General features: G+C 37.2%; 1 protein-coding gene across 2 annotated transcripts in view; it reads left to right on the top strand.

Moving 5' to 3' along the window:
- The window catches only part of gpc6a (glypican 6a), a 140,974-nt gene that overhangs the window by 28,363 nt on the left and 100,447 nt on the right, over positions 1 to 12,164 (top strand). The window lies entirely within an intron of this gene.

Here is a 12,164-nt window from a genome sequence, read left to right as displayed (position 1 = left end):
ACACTTGACTTCTTCACTACAGTTTTGCATTATTTGGATTTTATTTATCTACAGGGCTTTCTAGCTCACTATGATTTTGTTCTTCCTTATGCACATACACTGTGAACTACTGACATTTTGACAGTAAAAGATGGCACTAATGTGGCTTTAAAAAATATTTTCATTCTAATGAGCCTGTCTGTATAAGCAGGGGTTAAAGTGGGATTTTGCAGGTGAGAGAATACTAAGTTCTGGTGAAGCAGTGCAGTCTGGAGAAATGACTCACTCTGGAATAAATCATATAATAATATATTTTATGAGCTCCAGTACATGTGCTTTGTTTTTAAACAGGTTGTGATCAGCTGGCCTGGTCTGATGCTGCTTTTGAGGTTTCCTACTCATTCTGAATTTAGCCATCTACATTCTACAATATACAAGCAGATGTTATACGAGCCACCAAGGCAGATTTCTGATTGCTAGCCACTATGAAGCTGGTATAAATGTGGAATTTGGCAAGTGTTACTAAAAAATATCATTACCTAAATGCAAACTGACTCCTAGCCAAGTCCTGTTACTCAGCAGCGATCCTTTGCTTTATTTGGATGGTTATTTTAAAGCAGTGTCTGAATTAACTTTAATTTTTATAGTCAAGAAGAAATAAAAACTGTATGCACAGAATCTCTAGTCTGATCTCATAAATATAGACCATGGTAATGAACATGGATACCACAGTTTGCCCTGCACCAGTTCAGAATAACTGTAAACTGTAAAAGAACACTGCAAACAGCCCAGTTTACCCAGTTTATTCTGCACATACTGTCCAATACGGCATTTGAATAACATAAAATCTTTATGATTTAATCTGCTTTCAAAGATATTTCTGAATATGAAATAAAGATAGAGATTTCTATTACTGTCCATTAGCTGTAGTACAGCAGTATATTGATAACGTATGGTAGCACTACAAATGTTTGCATTTTTTACTGATACTGACATTAAACTTGTAGCAACCTCATACTAATAACATAATGTTGTTTGATGCTTTAACATATTTAGATAGTATTACTGTATCATAATACTGATATATCATAATGGCCTGTATGTAATTGAATGCTAAAAGATTATTAAGGCAAGCTTCAAGTAATTTGTTCCTACAATTGAAATCCTAGAACCAGTAAACCATGTTTGTATTTGCTCAATTTAAATGTTATAGTCATGAATCAAACACAGGTGTTATGGTTGTTTTACATTACAGCACTGGGATGTAAACAGTTTATACGTGGCTATACAGGCTGAATGATGACCCAAGTCTTCAAATTATAGTTCACAAAAGATTTGTTGATGAGCAAATACAAGAGTCAGAGCCTTCGTAAGCGTGCTCTGTCGCCACCATAAAACCTACGGAGGGAAACGGCAGCCTAAAAATGAGCATAACTTAAAATCCTGACCATATGACAGCTCAGCTTAGCTTTCTTTGATAATAAAGCTGTTTTTCTGAAAATTAATTGAGATTCACCTTATTAATGACATTCAGCTTTCAACAATATTTTAATTATTGCAATGATAATGTTTGGTTAAATGCTGATGACAATTCAATTCAACGTAATGTAAGATAGGAAAACAAATATTGTTAATGTACAGTTTCCCTTAAATGTAAATTATTGGGACATATAATGGATGTGGAGTGTAACCTTTTCTCATTGAAAAACATATTTGAAAGTGCTTCTAATATAACTAGATAACTTCATCATATACAGATCCACTGTCCGATTCAAAGCAATCCAACACAATTAATTTGTTTAACTTTAAATATCTATTTTATTAAACGTCACTTGCAGAGCACTCCTTACCTTTAAATATGATCTGTCAGCTTCTGCTGCTATATTTTCTTCCTATATCTTTCTCTATCTCTGAGAGTAAAATTATCCCATGTCAGTGTTTTTTTTCTCCCTGGAAAACAGAGCCTTTGTACCTTAAGCTAGCAGACAGATTGTGCACCAAGATGCACAAAAACAGTTTGTGTGTTCACTGATATTTGTTGAGCTGTTTCAAATCCTGCATCTGAGATAACCTGCCACTTAAAGAAAAAGTTGCTCGGTTATGCTCTCTCCTCTTCAGTAGAGGTAGATAGATGCTGATATACGGCAAGAGAAACTTTATTGACATCGACAGCATGAGTGCATGACACGGATAAGAAGGAAAAGAGGAGGCATGCAGCTGGAGTCATGATTTTACTGTCTCTGTGACAACAGTAGAAAGCACCGCCGGACTGTATCAAATGAAAAATGAACTTGCCTGATAGTATTTAGTGTTAAACTGCCTATTTAATTACTCATTAATCGAAGGTGCCAGAACGTTGTTCCAGGTTGTTCAGGCCCACTTTAATCCCTGTATAACTGCTAGAGCTCACAGGGCTTTAAACCAAGGCTCTACGGTGTTTAATGCCATTTACACTTGTGTGCTTGTGCCATCCAAGGCTTGCTTTTTTACACTACCTAAAGATATCATGCATTCTTTTGAACTAGTCAGATGGAAAAAATAAATTGTAGGTGCACTGTTTTTTCCATAACTAATAAGAGTAATCTGTTGCTTGAGTCTGGTTGTAGCTGAATGCTGCTAATGTAGTTGACCAAGCATTACCTACATTTAGGTCCATACGTTTTTGCAGAGTAACACAAATCACAGAATGAATGCACTGACCAGCTCAGCAACACCAAAAGACCTGAATGACCACAGAAGACAACTAAGGTGGATGATCGCAGAATTATTTCCTTGCTTAAGAAAAAAAACTTTACAACCTCTATTCAAGTCAGGAACATTCCCAAGGAGGTACAGAGGGTTTACACACAAGAATAGACGGGTCAGACTAGACTTTGTCAGGAAACGTCTGATATAGCTGGTAAAATTATGGTACAAATGGATAATGACCCGAATGACCCAAAGCAAACTGCATAAACAACACTGTCTTTCTCAAGGCAATGAAATGGGATAGTCTTCAATGGCCAAGCCAGTTAGCTGATCTTAACTCAACAGACGATGCTTTTCAGTTACTAAAGACCAAACTGAATGCAGAGAGACCCACAAACCAGCAGCAACTGAAGGCAGCTGCAGTAAAGGCCTAACAGAGCATCTGAAGAGAGGAAACCAAGGGTGTCCAAGGGCTCTAGACTTTAGGGATTAAATGACTGCAAAGGATTATAAGTATGAGGCGATCCAATTGTGAACAATTGAAAAACTATGCTGGCTTTCTGGGAAAAAAAGAAAAGCTATTGTGTACACTCCGTCTTAGTCCGTATAAAAATCCTTGAATATAAATCTTTTCAAAAATGAAATGATTGCTTAATTTAACTTTATATTATTTTATTATATAAACAAAAATTCTGTCAGTCTTCTGCATGTCATTTCTTTATGCAGGTTGAAGAGGAAATGAAGGACCTTCGGTACAAAATATAGACACTAATGAATCTTGAGTTAGGGCATTTTTGTCATCCTTGGTTGAATACATGTCTAAAATCCTCCCTGTGTGATACGAACTGAAAACTGTGTAGTGAGTATAGTTGGAAGAAGCGAGAAATCAATGTTTTACTGGCCAAAAACATCAATGGTAGTTTCTTTCAAATTTGTTACTGCCAAATGTTAAATGAGCCATCTGACAGGTTGGCAGTCAACTGAGAACAATACCTGCATGTCCTTGGAACAACAGCGCAGTAGAAATTCAGTTTTTATTGTTTTAACTGGTCAAATCAGCTTATTTGTATAATTTTTAGACAAAGACTGAAGGCCTGATAAGAGATTGTTTTCACTGCTCAAATGCATAATTTAGATAAAGGGCACTACTTATGTGTATCAAAATTCACAATATCAAATTGCAGTTTTACCTGTTAAAATGACAAACACCGCTATCAGTGGGTCATTTCAACTGTTACTGTTTATCCCAACTAAAAGTTTAAAAAAGGTCTAATTAGTTGTCTGATGGTGTCTTTTTTCTGCAACTGCTCATTTAGGATAAACCTTCACTCTTTACTGTTGCATATTGACAAGATCTCAGACTGTTATACTATGTCGTTTTCTTTGAATCACACACTTACATCAGTTCTAGAGAGCACAAATATATGAAAATGAATTCCCACATTAAAAAACACCTTGTAATTCACAGTTTTGTTAGCTCATATTGAAGCTCTTTTGAAAATGTATGTAATTTCTGAACCGCAGTCTTGGTTTTGATTAAATAATATAAATGTGCAGCAGAGTTCTTCTTCTGTAAAAGCTTAATAGGTAGCCACAGGTTATGAAATTGTTGCTAGGCTGTTTTAAATGTTCAGTAGAATAGTTTGAAGGCAGGGGCGTATTTCTACATTAATAGCACCATTTCAGAGACGTTGCCTCTAGAGCAGTGTCCATATTGTATATCTGTGCGTTTATGTGGTAACACTGGGGACACAAATCACTCGTGCAATTCCACCTTCTACATATGCCCGTATCACCGGGCCACTCAACATCGCATCCCTTCTCCTTGCGTTAAGCTCCATCCACCTCGTGGGGTTTGAATCATCCCTCATCAATTTTACATGCCCTCATTTCTGTCCTCAGTTATTTATAGGGCCCTATTATGAAAACCTTAACTTACTTTTTGATTACTGACTGCTTCCCCTGGAGGCCTGTGGGTTTTGATGCATTATTGAGCAATCCTGCTGCCATGAATGACTGTTGCACACTAGAATTTAGGCTTGGGTATTCTGCGAGTCCAATAATCCGGCTGAGGACCCTCTTACCCCATCTCTCAGTATGCCATATATTCTCCCAGAGAGATTTGGAGTTCAGTAATATTCCAGTCCAAGACAAAGAACAGGCTGTAAGAAAGGAACCTCACAACCAGTTTTGCAGTGCATAATGCAAATCTCCATTTTTTTTCCCCACACAAAAATGTACTTTTATAATTCTCTGAAATTATTAGTGTTCTCTGTTTAGCCTAGTATGTGCCCTAAGGTAACTTGAATTAGGCACACAAAATGTGATAAATATTTGCAGTATTTTTTATGTGAGCGCAAAAGCTGGAGAGACACTGAAATCTGGAGAAAGAGACTCTGTGTATGAAATAGGCAGAGAGGGAGAGAATTGCATCGCATCTGTTAAAGATTAATTGCTGAGGATGAACCATGATAAAAGGTGCCTCATGCTCAGTCAAGTGATTTGAGATTGAAAGTGCTCCACAGACTCACACACACACGCACACACACACACACACACACACACACACACACACACACACACACACACACACACACACACACACACACACACACAAAGAAAGAGAGGGAAAGTGATCCAAACTGAAGGGGTGGAGCTACCAGATGGCAAAATAGCAGATATAGAGGATAGCTGGCCAGTACCTTGGTATCCCACAGGCCAACCTCTAGAATGTAAGACAGGTACTGGGAAACCAGTTGAACATTAGGAATAAGATCCAAGCCATCAATACATTCGTCCTACCTGTCATCAGATACCCAGCTGGAATAATAAGCTGACCACAGGAGGAGACAGATACCACAGATGTCAAGACATGAAAACTCCTCACAAAACAGGGTCTGCAACAAAAGTCCAGAACCCTCAGGCTCTACGAGCAATGGAAAGCAGGATGGCGAGTATGAATGAGTGTCAGAGCCACAATCCAGGATGAAACACGGAACATCCATGAATACATCAGGTAGATGGCACCTCGAGATGAGGTATTCCAAGATTCCCTCAGGCAGCTGAAGACAGACAGTGGATGATGAACTGAAGGAAGAACTCATAAAAGGGATGTACCATCAGCACATACAGGAGACCACTGTGATACAGGTGGCAATCCCAAAAGACGGCAACATCAGGAAGGAGGAGCACAAGAAAATAGAGAAGTAGCAGGGGCAAAAGGAACAATTATAAGATGAGCATTAGGAGCTGTGACCCCAAAACCAAAAGACTGACACCAACAGATTCCAGGCAGTTTCTGTGCAGATCAGTGCAGTCCTGGGAACGTCGAAGATACTGTGCAGACCCCTCAAACTCCCAGCCCTTTAGTAGAGGATCCAAGTTTCAGGAACACACACACACACACACACACACACACACACACACACACACACACACACACACACACACACACACACACACACACACAACCTCTAGAGCAATGCCCACATTGTATACTTGTGGGACACAAATCACTTGTCTGTATAATGCTATTTTGTGAAGCTGTGTTTACTTTGCCTAAAGAGATTCATGTAAAATTGGAAGATGTAACAATGTGACAATGAAACTGATCTGGAATCTGTGAATTTGATTATTGTGACACTGAGAATGAGATCAGTGTAGTGTGGTGTGACTTACCTACAGATTTACCTGATTTAATTCTGTATGTATTTGTAATTAAATATTTCTTTATGCAAAGTAATCACAAAGTAAATAATCATTTTACCTGACATGCATCAAAAATATATTTACATTCTTTGTTAAGGTTAGATCCAGGTTGTTTCAACTATCTCTGTGACTCACATGACTTACACTTCAGAGGGTCAATGGCATGATAAGAATTTAATCTCAAATTTTCATATCAGCAGCTGTAAGTTCCTGGCTTCATAAGAATTTAATCTGTCATTTTGTTCCTGTTCTTTGCTTCGAGCTACAGTATTTCAACTTTCATATGGTAAAATTACAAAGTATGCTACCGCTTTATCGCTGAAAGATTACATTAACTCAGATTTCTTGTTCTCCTTTTTATACAAGTGTAATTGAGCATTATGTCAAAATAATGATTGGTAGTCCTGTAGGAGGTTAAAAGGCAGAACTGGAGAGAAGTTTGAGATATCTGTCTCTACCTTTCTGTTTACTATTTGCTCTAGTTGTATGGTAGATGCTCATTAAATTCAGTTTGGTTGATACTTTTCTGTTCTCTCACAAGACCTGAGCAAGAGATTAGAGTGTGTGGTTGGTTGACTACAGTCTGCATTGAGCAGTGCCCTGGTTGACTGAGTTCTTTGATCCTGCCTCAGTAGATCTCTGCTCAACACTGAGAGGTGTTGTGTCCCTCATTCTCTTCAACAATCACTTATTCACACCCAACTTAAACCAAGACTGACTTGAACACAGCATCCTATTCTCTCTAATCTGTCATCTTTACCAATTCACAGGCTTCTGCTAGACTGTGTAAGCTGGCAGATGGGAAGAAAGCACAACTGGACTTATTGAATTTGAGAGATTTTGTCTTTATTCTCTTTATTTTATTTACACATGAAGTTGCTCAGATATAACATAAATTACAAAAATCCATCTTTTTGAACAGGCAGATGAGCTGAACAGCTGACAGTTTTGCTACGCTACTTGAGTTAAATTTTGATAGTTTTTACACGACTTGTTTAGTGCATTGGAGTTGTTCGTGGATCACAGAACACACGCAGGGATGAATGAGGTGGGAGCCAATAGAATGTGCTCCTTGTAGTCAGCACAGAAGCCTTGCATATGATGTTGTGGCCCCCCTTGAAACACTGAGTAGAAAAACAAGCTCTGATGGGAAACTAGAGGATGAGTCATTGCACTTCAAAATCAGAGTGAAAGATGGAGACCTGTGAACCAACATATAGTAACTTTTTGTCTTAATAGTAATGTCTCACACACAAATCCACCTTCAATTAAGTTTTTGAATGCATGTTGGGTTGGATTAAAATTTAAATTGGGGCGAGTCAAGAAATAGATTGAAAGCTTGAGATACAAATGGTTGGGTTTCAAATGAACAAATAGCACACTCTACTTATCCTTTAAATAAGATATTATGTCAACAACTTAGACAGACAAAAGATAATATTTTGTGTATTTACTGCATTGCTATGACATTGGGGGATTTGTTCAATGAGAATGGCACTGATGGTGTGTCCTGCACTTCTTCACAGCATCTTCTCTTTGCATCTCCCTCTTAAAGAAAGCCTTTTAACAAAGGATACCTGGGGTCCTCAGTGCTATTGATTCCTCTTTAAAGAATGTGCCTTTTTAATCTGTATGCATTTAATGCACAATGTTAACAGCAAAGCATTTTTCAGGAGGTTCATCAATTTCCAGTGCATAGTTCCCCGTCTATAGAGAAAAATCCCCCACAGTGCTACGCCTGTTCTGAGCTGAATTTAAAGCCATTGTATCCTAACCAGAGGTTTGATACCATTCATGGATTTATAAAACCTCTGCTAACTTTCCCAGACATCACAAACTTAGATTCTTTTACATTTATTATTTATGTTTGACATTCATTGAAGTACTTAGCAAGTGAAACTTTGAAAATGCCCACCGTTCATTGCTGACATCAAATAGTTACATCAAAACAGGATCTCAAAGGTCCTCATTATGCTATCCCCCCACTTCAGCTCTGAAGTTATGAACTAGAATTCTAATCAGCAGTTTTGTCATTAAAAGCATCATATTTTTTTAAAAAACAGAAAGTTTACCTAAATATCCTTAATATCCACAGTTTGACAAGCTATAATCTCCTGTGTTGCTTCTGTAATTTTAAGTGATAGCTTGAACACATGTAATTACATAGGCTCCATTGTTGCAAACTGAGTATTTGAGTTTGTGGACTGAGTTGTAATTCCCATTATGCTTTGTGCATAATATAACATCCGGCATTATTAATTTAAACACTGAATGAATTTAAAAAGGAGGTTATACTTCATGCACACTGCAAAATTCTGGTAAGAGTTTGCACTTTGATCTTGCACCAGATTTTCACACTAAACGCAGGCTGAGTTTGGCTAACTGTGTGTTCATTTAACAGACATAAGCGTGTGAACTCTCTGCATGCTCTTACTAAAGAAATTTACAGAAAATACATTCACATATCATTTGATATATAATTGCACATCTTGCAGATATTTTTAAAATAAAAAGAATTTGCAATTTGTAATGGATAACGGATAAAAATGTAATAATTATTTTAAATTATTTTGAATATATAATTTGTTTACAGATGACATGATCAACTAGGCTTAAAGTAAAGTTTTTACAGGGGTTGCTATATGCACTGTAAACAGGAGTTAATCCAGAATAATGATGATTTGTAATTTAGTTTCAAATGAAATGTCAATTATAAGATTCAATTCTATTGTATTTATATAACACTAAATCACAACAGTCGTCTTAATGCATTTTATATTATAAGGTTAGAGCCCAAAATAATAGAGAGAAAATTAAATAATAAAATATAGATGTATTATAGTTTTACTTATTGAACATATTGGCACCTCACACCCTGGATTAACATAAAAACTGCTCCAAAGAAAACTTTTTGGGATTAAAATGGACAAATCAATGACACCATAACTGTACTCCGAGCACGACATCTCCTAGTAGAGGACACACTAAACAGAACATAAAAAAAATGCAGGGGACACAAAGGACACTCCAGGACTTGGTAAGCATCGGATGGTACAAGACCTTCATTACACCGGAGATGACACTAAATTTCACAGAGCAGAACGCTGGTGAGGACAGGCCATACATTGATTTAACCCCTAAAGTTGAAACCCCTGTTTCCATCGCATGCCAATTTCTAATGAAATCTAAAACCGTGAGGGCACACGGTTCCTGGAAGTATTCATAAATAAATAACCTCTGTTTTGGTGTCCCTGTGTTATCCTAAGTGAATGTCAGGAAGACGGTAAATCTCCGAGGACTGAGTGAATGGGGTCTGTCCAGCAGTGCTTTAGCTGGGAGTTGGTGGCAGCCTCCATCATCTGGCACAGGCTGCAGCCCTGTGTCACTTTTGCACTTCAGGATGGATGGCTCTGTATGGTCTGGACGCTGTTAAGTCTCTCCCACTGGTGAGCTTCAAGGAGAGGCTATGAGAGGAATGCCTTTCCCACAAGCTGCTGTAGCAAAAAACAGGAGGAAATCCATAGGTGTGGTGCAATGTGATTCTTCTTTTCAATATATTTATTAAATTTAAACTTTGTGTCACATATTGAAACACATACACTGTGAAAACTCACTTACGAAAAATCCTATCCTAAGGATATTGAGTTTGCTCAGACTACAGCTGAGATCATGCCGTCTGCAGCGACAGATGAAAAATGTTACCTCCTGCAAAGTTGCTGATATGCTTCCCTCATAGATTCCTATGGTTTCACCTCCTTTTGATTTCCATGCATCATTTAAATTCTAGTGAATATGGGGACTCTGAGGTTGGTATAATTTTAGTTCAGCATCCACTTGAGATGTGACAGTGAGTAATTGGCATGTCATGCCATATGCATAGATTGCAGTAAGAGCGAGTTGACATCAGGAGAGCTAAAAAGAAAGGCTGATTTTTTTTCTGCATTGCTGATTGAACCATTTTTTATTATCCTTATATACTTTTTTATATTTGTCTATAATGTGTGATTGATGTGGTGGTGTAACAATATATTAATAATAATTGATATTATTTGAAAAGAAAAAAAAGGCTAGTAGCCAAAGCACTTGCTTCCACGTTGTTTTTATGTAGTTCAGAAATCATTTCACAATGGAAACTTTGCTCTGTATTCATTGAAGATTATTGGTTAAATGTAAAAATGGCTTTTCCCAGTTTGTCTTATTCAGGTGTTTGAAGAGTAGAAAAATCTTTTTGCAGACTTTGACCTTAGAAGATGGAAAACGTTCCATTATCAGACGGTGAACCCCAACCTGTTTTAAATTGAATCTTTTTGCCTATTTGCCTGAAGTGCTTATTTTGGTGATTGTTTATTGATTTAACTGAATTAATGCTTTAGGTTCCATTCAGCTGATGCAATGAAAATTACTCGTTTCTTGGCTCATTTCAATCTGAGCACAACTAAAAGGTACAATTGGGAAATATTAAAGAAATATTTCCCATCTTAAAAAAATGAACAAAACAGTCATTTAGACTTAAAGAAATTATAAGAAAATCAGTTTCTATCTAGGCCGTATAGCCCTGCGACATATTCTAATATATTCCAACAACTGACACTATGAAGGCAAATTTTCAAACTCAAAACAGAAGTCCTACGTGCGACATGCTGTCGTCTGTTTCCTCTGAAATATTTGTGCAGTTTTTCTGATGTTGCCTCATTCTCAGATCCCAAAAACTCACTCTTGCACATGCATGCCCTTAAGGCGTTAAAAGATTTGCAGTCACTCATATCATACATACAAATGTTAGACGTACTGCATACTGCAAGTGTAATATTCACATAATACACTGACTAACATCACTGGCTGTGTCACTGAAGGTTGATTGACTGGAATTCCACAACAGAAGTGTAGTTCCTGATTTTGCCTAGAGAAAAGTTAACCTTCATTTTAAAATGATATATATATTTTTTTTCCCGTCTGAGAACCTCAGTGTTCTCAGTCAGGCGCAGGAAACACTCCGGAGGATGGATTAGTCTGACAAAGCTCTGCATGCAAGCTTTCATGGGGAGAGGCACTCCAACAGCCAGGTTGAGACAAAGCTGCTTATCCACAGGGTCACAGTAATGTAATGATGTGTGCAGCCAATTTGCTCCTTGCTATTCAAATTGCATGAATATCGTCCATGAAAAGAATCAAGGCGTTTTAAAGCTTTCCTTATTGACTTATCCCATGCCTCTCAATGCTGAACTCTGTGTCAGATCTTGGAAGATACAGAGGCGGCCTCAGCAAAGGTGATAAACTGTGAAACAACTGTGGATTTGCTAATCATGGTTAAATATAGAGTCGAGTCTGAAAGCAGTTAAGTTAGTAACTACTTTTTGCTTTAGGAATGAAATACAAGAATATTCCCAGAATAATAGTTTATACTTTCGGATCCAGTGCAGTCCTATGCTGCTAATGAGGTGTTATTTTCTTTTTAAAAATATATTTATATTGTAGTTATTAATAGCATTAAATTCATTACTCAAAAGTACTGCAGTGTCTTGAAAAAGTAATGAATTGTCTTTTTAGTGATGATGCCTTATCTTACCAAAATGAAGGATACCTCAGCTAGCATCAAAATTTATAATACTTTCTGGATTGTATTACTTGCATTTTCAGTGTAAAACAGTGAGTTGCAGACAGTTTAAAAATTATGCATTATGATAAGGCATATAAGATATATACATTTTGCACCCTGTTCCCAAATGCTGACAGTTAATTGTGAGATTTGTATATGTAACCTTGAGGTGTTAGCCTCAAGCAGAGATTAG

This window comes from Pelmatolapia mariae, linkage group LG1 (assembly GCF_036321145.2).
Source record: "Pelmatolapia mariae isolate MD_Pm_ZW linkage group LG1, Pm_UMD_F_2, whole genome shotgun sequence".
Classification (NCBI taxonomy): Eukaryota; Metazoa; Chordata; class Actinopteri; order Cichliformes; family Cichlidae; genus Pelmatolapia; species Pelmatolapia mariae.
The sequence above is the reverse complement of the archived record's forward strand: the minus strand, read 5'-3'. Positions and strand labels throughout refer to the sequence as shown.